We start from the raw sequence: 12,721 nt of genomic DNA on the forward strand, positions 1-12,721 counted from the left end.
AATGCCAAGGCCCCAGCTTTTGGGATAAGAATTCACTATTTGACAAAAACTGCTGGGAAAATTAGAAATTAATATGGCAGAAACTAGGCATTGACCCACACTTAACACCGTACACATAAGGTCAAAATGGGCTCATGATCTAGGCATAAAGAATGAGATTATTTGTAATTTACCTCTCAGACCTGTAGAGAAGGAAGGAATTTGTGACCAAAGAAGAACTAGAGATCATTATTGATCACAAAATAGAAAATTTTGATTATATCAAATTTAAAAGCTTTTGTATAAACAAAACTAGCAGACAAGATTAGAAGGGAAGCAATAAACTGGGAAAACATTTTTACAGCTAATGGTTCTGATAAAGACCTCATTTCAGAAATGTATAGAGAATTAATTATAAGAAATCAAGCCATTCTCCAATTGATAAATGGTAAAAAGATATGAGCAGACAATTTTCGGATGAAGAAATGCAAACATTTCTAGCCATATGAAAAGATGCTCCAAGTCATTATTAGTTAGAGAAATGCAAATTAAGACAACTGATAAGATATTACTACACAGCTCTCAGATTGACTAGGATGACAGGAAAAGATAATGCAGAATGTTGGAGGGGATGTGAGAAAACTGGGACACTGATACATTTTTGGTGGAATTGTGAATGCATCCAGCCATTCTGGAGAGCAATTTGGAACTATGCTCAAAAAGTTACCAAAAGTATACCTTTTAATCCAGCAGTGTTTTTATTGGGCTTATATCCCAACGAGAAAGAGTATGTGTAAACATGTTTATAGCAGCAGCTAGAAATTGAAAATTGAAAGGATGCCCATCAGTTGGAGAATGGCTGAGTAAATTGTGGTATATGAATGTTATGCAATATTATTGTTCTGTAAGAAATGACCAGGAGGATGATTTCAGAAAAGCCTGGAGAGACTTAAATGAATTGATGCTGAATGAAATGACCAGGACCAGGAGATCATTATATACTTCAACAACAATACTGTATGAGCATGTATTCTGATGGAAGTGAATATCTTCGACAGTGATAGGATCCAAATCAGTTCCATTTGTTTAATAATGAAGAGAATCAGCTACACCCAGTGAAAAAACTCTGGGAAATGAGTGTGAACCACAACATAGCATTTCCATTCCCTGTGTTTTTGTCTGCTTGCATTTTTGATTTCCTTCTCAAGTTAATATTATCTTATTTCTAAATCTGATTTTTCTTGTGCTGCAAAATAACTGTGGATATGTATACATATATTGTATTTAACATATACTTTAGCATATTTAACATGTATTGGGCTACCTGACCTCTAGGGGAGGGGGTGGGGGAAAGGAAGGGAAAAGTTAGAACAGAAGGTTTTGCAAGGGTCAGTGCTGAAAAATTACCCATGCATATATCTTATAAATAAAAAGCTATTTTAAAAGAAAAGATTTAATTTAGAATCCCTCCCTTCAATAGCTGAGTCAGTTTCAGAAAAAGAAACTGTCTGACTCTTGGGAAACCTTTGCCAGAGTTACTGATTTGGCTCTTATTTGACAGAGCACACAAATAGTAAGTGAATATGAAAAATATGTGTGGTGGGATTTGCTTTCCTTCCATAACTGAGTAGCAGAGCTATCCAATGTCCATGGCCTACCAAAATGCTGTCTTAGAGCATCCCAGCCATATTTTAGCATAATTATATGTATATTAGTATAAGTTGTACAAACCAAAATAATGTAAATACTCCATAGGTTCAGCCATATTTAAGCTATTAAACAGAAAAGGTCTCAACTGGAAACCAAATCTTCCCCTAGTTTTTGCATATCAGTTAAGTGATTGTCCAGTGCTTTACTAAATTCATCTAAATATAAGTTTTAAATGTTCATTAGGAATGGTACCGTACTAGTAGTGTTGCCATAGGTTCTTACTGAGGTATAACATTGACAACAATGAAGGTAGGTTGTTGGAATCTTTACAAACTGCTAACTCATTAGAGTTGATAGAGACAATAATTATCTAATTTAGCATAGTTCATCAGTATTATTGATCTGCTCTTACAAGGAGATGTTTTGGGCCAGAACCTGAAACAAGGTACTAAGTAGAACTAATTGATACAATGCTTGTGTTCACATCTTTGTGTGAACTCATATAGAGAGCTCATATAAGCAAGAAGTATTTAAGTACTCATTGGAGTTCACACGTTTGGGAGATTTCAGGGTTTAGTATGAGATATCTGAATTCACACCTCCCTTGAAGCTCTTAGGGTCAGAGAGCACGCTGGGAGATATCCCACAATCCCACTCTCTATATAAGAAACAGACAGAGGCTTTGGGGAGAATTCAGTTGAAAAGACTTGAGAGGGGAGCGTCAAGTCAGTTCAGGAGAAGCCCTCTCTCAGAGCTGTAACCAGATTCACTTCATTTCACACCACTGTGGTGGCTGGGCTCCTGCACATCCCCCATTGAGACCAACGCTGGTCTGAAAGGCTATCCAAAAAGCTAACCAAACCCCAAGTGAAGGAGACAAGAGATCCATTCCATCTTTGTGCTGGCTGGAGGCTGAAGAAAGCAGAGGCAAAAGCAAAGGACAATCTGCAAGAGCTCTTAGAACCAAGGAGAGAGATAGGCTTCAACTAACTGGGCTATTTTGGAAGGATGCAATGCAAACAACAATAGGTTATAGAAATACATAGTAAAAACTAATTGAAAGAAGCCCAAAATTGAAATTTTAAAGTTCTGAATCTTAACAATTCTTAATTAAGAAAAAAACAAACAAAAGCCTTTGAAAATTTAAGAGAATTTATCTCCTTAGCAAAATATTTTTGAGGACTGAGATATCTTGTAAAGACCAAACTTCTTTTTTAAAAAGTATACAATCTTGTATTTCTTACTGGTCAAAATTAATGTTTAAGCTGCTCACAGCAAGTTCATTAATTTTATTCCATAGTAAGTGAATTATCTTAGTGATTAAATGCTTTATGCTATGGTTAATTTCATTTCCTGTTTTAAAGTAATCCAAGTTAATTCAAAGTAATCCAAGTTAATTCTGAGTTCTCTTCCTTTTTTTCCCCATCTCATCTACAAAATGGGGATGGAGGGGTAAAGGGTGCTGCTAATAAAACCCATTTATATGCAGTCTTGTTTAAAGCTTAATTGATCTACTTTGTGTCTTGCTTAGACTACTTTAAGAAATGGAGATTAGTTATTTGTTATGTGTCAGGTAGGCAATTGTAATTGTTACCCAAGAAAACTGAATATATCATGTACATACATATATGTATATGTATATATGAATATGTATATATGTGTTAGCATAGCTTTTCACTGAAAAACCTGAGCACTTTTTAAGCAAGTTTAGCACATTTCAAAAAGGTATACAGAGGCTTTTAAAAATTCTATATTAAGAGCTATTTAAACATTTATGTTTGTAACAAATTACGAATTATCTGTAACAACATTAAGAATGGGTAAAATACATATGTCTTGTTAAGCTTTTTTAAAAAAAATTATATGTGTGTGTATATGTATGTAAATGAAAGAATTGGTTTGTAGCTAGAATTAGATTTGATACTTAATTTCTAGAATGCTTAGACTGTGTCTTTAGGTATAAATATTGGTGAACTGAAATCTCAGAAGTTCCTTAGAAGAAGAATCTTTGCCTGCTTTACAATCTGTACTGAGAATATTTCTTTCAAATATTATCTCAGATGTTTATTTGAATATAGTTATTAAATATTCCAAATATTTATTTCATATTCTCCCAAATGTAACTCTTAAGACCCAAAATGTTGAAAACTTTTATCCTGTCAAACGAGTTTTGTTTGTTTTGTACTCTGATAATGAAGTATAGGTGATAGTGGTTATAGTGAAAGGAAAAGGCAAACCTTGGCCAAAACCACTGAGAAGGAAAGAAGCATTGTTAAATCATTTTGTGAACTACCAACTTAGTAAGTGCTTAAGGGTCAGAACTCAGCCAATGTAAAGAGCCAAAGACTTTATTGGCAAGGGGGAAACATGATATTGAAAAGAGTCCTATCCCCTCAACCCATCTTGAGAGCCATAGAATCTGAGTTCTTAGTTCATCTGGTTCAGCTAATAGCTGAATATTGTCCTTGACTCAACTGTAGCCAAACATGTACCTCTAGAAGTGACATTGTTTTCTTCTACTTCTACTCAGATTATCTTCCATTCCTGGAATTTCCCCTTTTCTGGGTCTTTGAATTCTTCTAACTGTGAATTACTAGCTTCATTCTGCATTAGTATAATTATGCTTTGTCTTTGTGTAGACAATAGAATACAGTTCTGTAAAAATTGCAACACAAGTATTTTATGTTGAAAGCTTCTCTCCCTGATTTTGGGACCCTTAAACTCTCTTCAGGACTGAAGTGCTACCTTCTTTTTTTTTTTCTTTTTTAATAACTTTTTATTGACAGAACCCATGCCAGGGTAATTTTTTACAGCATTATCCCTTGCACTCACTTCTGTTCCAATTTTTCCCCTCCCTCCCTCCACCCCCTCCCCAAGATGGCAAGCAGTGCTTTACATGTTGAATAGGTTACAGTATATCCTAGATAGAATATATGTGTGCAGAACTGAACAGTTTTTCAAGTGCCACCTTCTTTAAGAGGTCATTCCTACTTCAATTGAGCACATCCTCTTTCCCCAATTACTTTCTATTTATTTTGTCTGTATACTTCTTCATATTCTTTACCTAGCAAAGTATTTTCCACATAGTGCACTCATAAATACTTATTAACTGAACACATATACTGCAAATAGAACATAAAGTTTCTGATGATAAGGCTTACATTATCTTTGTGTTTTATCCCCAAAATCTAACATAGTGTTTGGCACATGATTAATAACTGCTTGTGTTTGGGGCTTTGTTTTGGGGGGTGGGGGTGGGAATTATTGAACAGGATTCTTAAGTATAATGTTCCTAGCAAGAAATCATTTGGTCTTCCAATGATAAGGGAACTCATTAACTCCAAGTGAGCCCATTCCCTTTTGGGACAGCTTTGATGACTACAAAGATTTTCCTGATGTCAAACCAAAAATCTCTCTGCAAAGTCTCCTGTTCCATATTTTACTCAACAAGGCCCAAAAGAACATTTTAATCCTTTTTCTCACTGGTAGTTTTTTAAAAACTGAAGATGAAAATCATACCCCAAATCTCCTTTTCTTAAGGCTAAATGTACTTATCCTCAATTTTCAGTCTTCTCACCATCCTTGAGGTTTACTTCTGGTTGTTTTAGCTCATTAATATCCTTTAAAAAATACAGATAACCTAAAACTGAACATGATATCCCACATGTGGTCTGGTAAAGATAGACTACATCTCCCTCATCTGAACACTTTTTATGAATCCAACTCAGGAGGATTATGTTTCCTTTTTTTGCTTGCTATGTTGATTCATGTTCAGGTAGTACACAAAAATTCCCAAGACTTTTTCAGTCTCTGCTTTTCCATTAACAAAATAGAGATTATAATGGCATTTTTTAAAAACAGGATTGTGATTCTTACAATGTAATTCAGGCCAGAAATCTTGAAGCATTATATAAATGCTAGTTATTATGATCATTATTATTACCAATGTCTACAAAACACTAAAAGACCCTAGGAAGAGGTGTTTTAACATGTTGGTAGACTTAATGGAAGATTTCTGGAAAAACATTGACAAGATAGGAAGGCATAGATGGTGAGCTGTAATTTAAACTAATGGAGGAACTGACCGATATTAAGTTGATTGAGTGGATGGGATAATTATTTTCACATATATAATTTACTTTTAAAATTATAACTACAATTACTTTTAACTATAATAAGCTACAACAGTTTTAGGGAAGCTCGTAATTGACTTTTGGGCACTGAAGCTGGGATGCAGTACAACTAAACTTTCTTGATGAGCATGTTTGTGTGTTTGAAAGCTTTTAGCAAACATGTGCTGCTTGGCTTTAAAATAAAAGAGTTGCAATTTGTGAAATAATGCATAAATTCCTACTGATGTCAAAAAAAATTTTTTTTTTTTTTATTAAACTCATAATCAGTTGAAAACTGATAGGAACGAAATTCTCAGGCAAAGAATTTTGGGTAATTTCTACAAAAGTAGATTTCTCCAAATTTAATGTCAGTGGCATGTTTGATATCCTTTTTTACTTGATGTGGAAAAAGAATTTAGAAATTTTTTTGGGGGGGAGGGTGAGGCAATTGGGATTAAGTGACTTGCCCAAGGTCACAAACTAGTTAAGGGTCTGAGGCCAGATTTGAACTTGGGTCCTCCCCACTTCTGGACTGGTGCTCTATCCACTGTGTCACCTAGTTGCCACTGGAATAGAATTTAGTATTTCATTTTTCTTCTATTCTTGACAAGAATAGAAATCCTTGAGCTAATAATTGTCCTCTTCTAGCATATTCTAATACAATTCTCTTTTTGTGCCCTATGATGTCAAGGATAGTTGAAAGGACTCAAGAAGTTCTGATAACTTCACTCATTACTACTCTGTGAAATCAGACCTTTTTCATCAGGAAGTTACATTATTGGGGAAAAGGTAAGTCCCTGAATCTTTGTAATGGTATTCTGCCAATACTATGGGACCATTTTCTACTTAAAACATATTCCAGTGTTTAGGCCTTTGAGAATTAGGATGAGATCTAATGAAAGTCTATTCTGCAGGTGGGGTGTGATCGCAGCCGTCTCTGTGGGGAGAGCTTTGCTACAGGATTGGATACTTTAACCTAGCAACGAGTCAGTAGCCCAGCAGAGGAGGTAAAAACACCGGGGGTGAAGAATACAACCCCAAACAGCTGGAGTCTCTTGGGACCTGGCCACCCCTCCTCTACAGTGTCTCAGCATGCTCTGGGAGTCTCAGAGCGCAGGCGCAGCACAATCCTGCTAGTGCCTGGCTGCTGCCCCCGCAGTCTGTAGAGGAAGCTCGATAACACCACCCAGCCCCTCCCCCCAAAAAAGCAGACTCCATTTAGGGGTTTTTTCTTTTTTTCTTTTTGCTAATTTGTCTTTGATTCTTCTCTGACAAAATGAGCAAAAAATTGAAAAGGACCTTAACCCTTGACAGCTTCTATACGGATAGAGAGCAGACTCTAAACCCTGAGGAGACTAAAAACAGACCGTCTCCAGGTGAATCCCCAAAGGAGGAGATCATCTGTCCCTCAGCACAGATGAATCTCATAGAAGAAATTAAAAAGGTTCTCACAAGAGAGCTAGAAGAAAAATGGGAAAAAGAGAAGGAGGCTTGGCAAGAGAGTTTGGAGAAGTCATCCCACTCATTTAAAGACAGAGTGGATAAAGAAATAAAATCCTTGAAAAATAGTATTACTGAATTGGAAACAGAAAATAGCTCTCTAAAAAACAAAATTGGCGAAATTGGACAATTAGAAAAAGATATTTAAAAAGTGAGTGAAGAAAATACTTCATTGAAAATCAGAATTGAACAAATGAAATTGAATGACTCGAGGAGACAAGAAGAATGAGTCAAGCAAATCCAAAAAAATCAAACAATGGAAAAGAATGTGAAATACCTTCTTGGGAAAACAACAGACCTGGAAAACAGATCCAAGAGAGATAATTTGAGAATCATTGGACTCCCAGAAAAGTATGATGGAAAAAAGAGCCTGGACACTATTTTCCAGGAAATTATCAAAGAGAACTGCCCAGAAATCATAGAAACAGAGGGTAAAATAGACATTGAAAGAATTCATCGATCACCTACTAAAAAGGATCCTAAAATCAAAACACCAAGAAATATAGTGGCCAAATGCCAGAACCCTCAGACAAAGGAAAAAATACTGCAAGCGGCTAGAAAAACCCAATTCAAGTATCAAGGAGCCACAATAAGGATCACCCAGGATCTAGCAGCATCCACATTAAAGGATCCAAAAATAACTTACCCAGCTAGAATGAGCATCTTTTTCCAGGGAAGAAGTAAGTGAATTTCACCTATTTTTGATGAAAAAGCCAGAACTTAACAAAAAGTTTGATCTACAAATATAGAACTCAAGAGAAATCTAAAAAGGTAAAGATTAATCTTGGGAACTATATTTCGGCTATAAAGATATATTAAGAATACATGTATACCTTGTTCTAGAAACTAGATGTGGAAAGGACATTGTACCAGAAAAAAGGTAAAGTGGGGATACTACATCTCATGAAGAGGCAAAGGAAACCTATTATAACTGAGAGAAAGAATGGAGGGGGATGAATATAGTGGGTATCTTACTGCCTTCAGAATTGGCTTTAAGAGAAAAAATTTAGACATATTCAATTCATGATGAAACTTCTTGCACCTCATTGAAAAGTGAGAAGGGAAAAGTGAAAAGGGAAGGAATAAGCTAAGTGGAAGGGAATACGGAAACTGGGAGGGAAAGGGATAAGATAGGGAGAAGAACTCTTAAGGGAGGGGGGAGGGATACTAAAAAAGGGAGGGCTGTGAGAAGCAAGTGGTGCTCACAAGCTTAATACTGGGAAAGGGGGTAAGGGGGAAAGAAGGGAGAAAAGCATAAACAGGGGTTAACAAGATGGCAAGTAATACAGAATTGGTCATTTTAAACATAAATGTGAACGGGGTAAGCTCCCCCATAAAGAGGAAGCTGTTAGCAGAATGGAGTAAAAGCCGGAATCCTACAATATATTATTTACAGGAAACACACCTGAAGCAGGGAGATACATGCAGGTTAAAGGTAAAAGATTGGAGCAAAATCTACTATGCTTCAGGTGAAGTCAAAAAAGCAGGGGTAGCCATCCTGATCTCAGATTAAGCTAAAGCAAAAATTGATCTAATTAAAAGAGATAAGGAAGGGCACTATATCTTGCTAAAGGGTAGCATGGATAATGAAGCAATAGCAATATTAAACATGTATGCACCAAGTGGTGTAGCATCTAAATTCTTAAAAGAGAAATTAAGAGAGCTGCAAGAAGAAATAGACAGTAAAACTATAATAGTGGGAGATCTCAACCTTGCACTCTCAGAATTAGATAAATCAAATCACAAAATAAGAAAGAAGTCAAAGAGGTAAATAGAATACTAGAAAAATTAGATATGATAGATCTCTGGAGAAAATGTAATGGATACAGAAAGGAATACACTTTCTTTTCAGCAGTTAATGGAACCTACACAAAAATTGACCATATATTAGCACATAAAAACCTCAAACTCAAATGCAGTAAGGCAAAAATAGTAAATGCATCCTTTTCAGACAACGATGAAATGAAAATACATTCAACAAAAAGCCAGGGGAAAGTAGACCAAAAAATAATTGGAAACTAAATAATCTCATACTAAAAAAAGATTGGGTGAAGCAGCAAATCATAGCCATAATAACTTCACCCAAGAAAATGATAATAATGAGACATCATACCAAAATGTGTGGGATGCAGCCAAAGCAGTAATAAGGGGAAATTTCATATCTTTAGAGGCCTGCTTGCATAAAGTAGAGAAAGAAAAAGTCAATGAATTGGGCTTGCAACTAAAAATGCTAGAAAAGGAACAAATTAAACCCCCCCAGTCAAACACTAAACTTGAAATTCTAAAAATAAAAGGAGAGATCAATAAAATTGAAAGTAAAAAAACTATTGAATTAATTAATAAAACTAAGAGTTGGTTCTATGAAAAAACCAACAAAATAGACAAACCCTTAGTAAATCTGTTTAAAAAAAGGAAAGAGGAAAATCAAATTGTTAGTCATAAAAATGAAAAGGGAGAACTCGCCACTAACGAAGAGGAAATTAGAGCAATAATTAGGAGTTACTTTGCCCAACTTTATGCCAATAAATTTGATAACTTAAATGAAATAGAAGAATACCTCCAAAAATATAGCTTGCCCAAACTAACAGAGGAAGAAGTAAATATCCTAAACAGTCCCATCTCAGAAAAAGAAATAGGACAAACTATCAATCAACTCCCTAAGAAAAAATCCCCAGGACCAGACGGATTTACATGTGAATTCTACCAAACATTTAAAGAACAATTAACTCCAATGCTAAATAAACTATTTGAAAAAAATAGGGATTGAAGGAGTCCTACCAAACTCCTTTTATGACACAGATACCTAAACCAGGTAGGTTGAAAACAGAGAAAGAAAATTATAGACCAATCTCTCTAAGGAATATTGATGCTAAAATCTTAAATAAAATATTAGCAAAAAGATTACAGAAAATCATCCCCAGGATAATACACTATGACCAAGTAGGATTTATACCAGGAATGCAGGGCTGGTTCAATATTAGGAAAACTATTAGCATAATTGACTATATCAATAACCAACAAACAAAAACCATATGATCATCTCAATAGATGCAGAAAAAGCATTTGATAAAATCCAACATCCATTCCTAATAAAAACACTTGAGAGCATAGGAGTAAATGGACTTTTCCTTAAAATAGTCAGGAGCATATATTTAAAACCGTCAGTAAGCATCATATGCAATGGGGAAAAACTGGAACCTTTCCCAGTAAGATCTGGAGTGAAGCAAGGTTGCCCACTATCACCATTATTATTTAATATCATATTAGAAACACTAGCCTCTGCAATAAGAGTCGAGAAAGATATTAAAGGAATTAGAGTAGGCAATGAGGAAACCAAACTATCACTCTTTGCAGATGATATGATGGTATACCTGGAGAACCCCAGAGATTCTACTAAAAAGCTATTAGAAATAATTCATAATTTTAGCAAAGTAGCTGGATACAAAATAAATCCCCATAAATCCTCAGCATTTTTATACATCACCAACAAAATCCAACAGCAAGAGATACAAAGAGAAATTCCATACAGAATAACTGTTGATAGCATAAAATATTTGGGAATCTATCTATCAAAGGAAAGTTAATAATTATATAAGCAAAATTACAAAAAACTTTCCACACAAATAAAGTCAGACTTAAATAATCGGAAAAATATTAAGTGCTCTTGGATAGGCCGAGCGAATATAATAAAGATGACAATACTCCCTAAACTAATCTATTTATTTATTGCTATACCAATCAGACTTCTAAGAAAATATTTTAATGATCTAGAAAAAATAACAACAAAATTCATATGGAACAATTAAAAAGTCGAGAATCTCAAGGGAATTGATGAAAAAAAAATCAAATGAAGGTGGCCTAGCTGTACCTGATCTAAAATTATATTATAAAGCAGCAGTCACCAAAACCATTTGGTATTGGCTAAGAAATAGATTAGTTGATCAGTGGAAAAGGTTAGGTTCACAAGACAGAATAGTCAACTATAGCAATCTAGTATTGGGGAAGGGGTGGAGGAAAGGAGGGGAAAAATCGGAACAGAAGCGAGTGCAAGGGGTAAGGTTGTAAAAAAAATTACCCTGGCATGGATTCTGTCAATATAAAGTTATTATAAAATAAAATAAAATAAAAAGAAAGTCTATTCTGTAGCAAATAGTGTTCAAGTATTTCTTTTCTCTATCTAAATAATTTGAACCTTGTAAAATAGATGAACGAGATGTTCATTGAATAATTATGAACAAATTGTTCACTTTAGTAATCTAAAGCCTATTATGATCAAAGAGGACAGATAATATAATTTTTAGTAGTTTACAATTTTTGGAAACAATGTGACTGAAAAACAATGTTCTTTTATTTTATCTAGCAACCTTTACCCCTTGGTCTTGAATCTTTTCTCCCTGTTTTTCTACAAAAGGACCAATGAAATCCTATTATATATTACAGGACATAGATTAACAAATAATAATTCCTATTAAATGTGTGTGGAGTACTTAAAATAACTCTAAATAATATAAAATACTTGGGCGTCTACCTGAAGACAATTGTAAAATACTCTTCACGCAGACAGGTCTGTACAATTGAAGTATTAATTGCTCATAAGTAGAACAATATAATAAAAATCCAAATATTATCTAAATTAATTTGTTTATTCAGTGCCCTAGTTATATAGAAAAAGAAAATGAGAAATGATGTAGGAGATGTGGGAAAATATGTCCACTAATGATTCACTGTCAGTGTAGCTGAAAACTAGTCCTATCACTTGGGAGAGTAATTTGAACCTATGCCTATAAGGATTATAAAATCTTTGGCTCAACAATACCACTACTAGAACTGTGCCCCAAAGAGAGATTTAAGAAAAATAAAAGGGATCCATGTGTGCAAAAACATTTATAATAAGCTTATTTTGTTATAACAAAAATATTATACATGGAGGGAAGACCCATCATTTGGGGAATGGCTGAAAAATTTTGGATTGTCATGGAATACAATTGTGCTATAAGAAGTGATAGATTGTTTTAGAAAAACCTAGGAAGATCTATATGAACTGATACAAAATGAAATAGAACAATGAGAATAATGTACACAGTAACAGCAATATTGTAATGATATTAAATTGTGAAAAACTTAGTAACTGTTCAGTGATCCATGACAATTCCAGAGGACTTATGATGAAGAATACTCTCCACGTAGGGAAAGGATAGGGAATTGATGAACTCTGAAAACAGATCGAGTCATATTTTTTTCCTGTTTATTTTTCTTGCCTTTTTTTCTTTTAGCAACATGGCTAATATGGAAATAGATTTTGCATGACTTCATATGTATATTAAATTTCATATTTCTTGCCTTCTTAATGGGAAAGGATGAGGGTAAAGGGAAGGGAGAAGATTTGGGACAAAATCAAAATCAAAAAAATTTTTTAAAAGAACTCTGATCAACACAATAATGAGTCATGATTTCAAAGAACTGATAAATGAATGATAATT

The 12,721-nt window shown here is 34.4% G+C and overlaps 1 long non-coding RNA gene across 1 annotated transcript; it reads left to right on the forward strand.

Moving 5' to 3' along the window:
- Positions 1 to 6,436: 6,436 nt before the first annotated feature.
- LOC127537865 (uncharacterized) lies at positions 6,437 to 11,374 on the forward strand. Its single transcript, XR_007947626.1, has 2 exons — positions 6,437 to 9,837; positions 10,533 to 11,374. It is a non-coding gene; the product is annotated as an uncharacterized LOC127537865 (long non-coding RNA).
- Positions 11,375 to 12,721: the final 1,347 nt, after the last annotated feature.

The sequence above is a fragment of the Antechinus flavipes genome, chromosome 1 (assembly GCF_016432865.1).
Source record: "Antechinus flavipes isolate AdamAnt ecotype Samford, QLD, Australia chromosome 1, AdamAnt_v2, whole genome shotgun sequence".
NCBI classification, from domain to species: domain Eukaryota; kingdom Metazoa; phylum Chordata; class Mammalia; order Dasyuromorphia; family Dasyuridae; genus Antechinus; species Antechinus flavipes.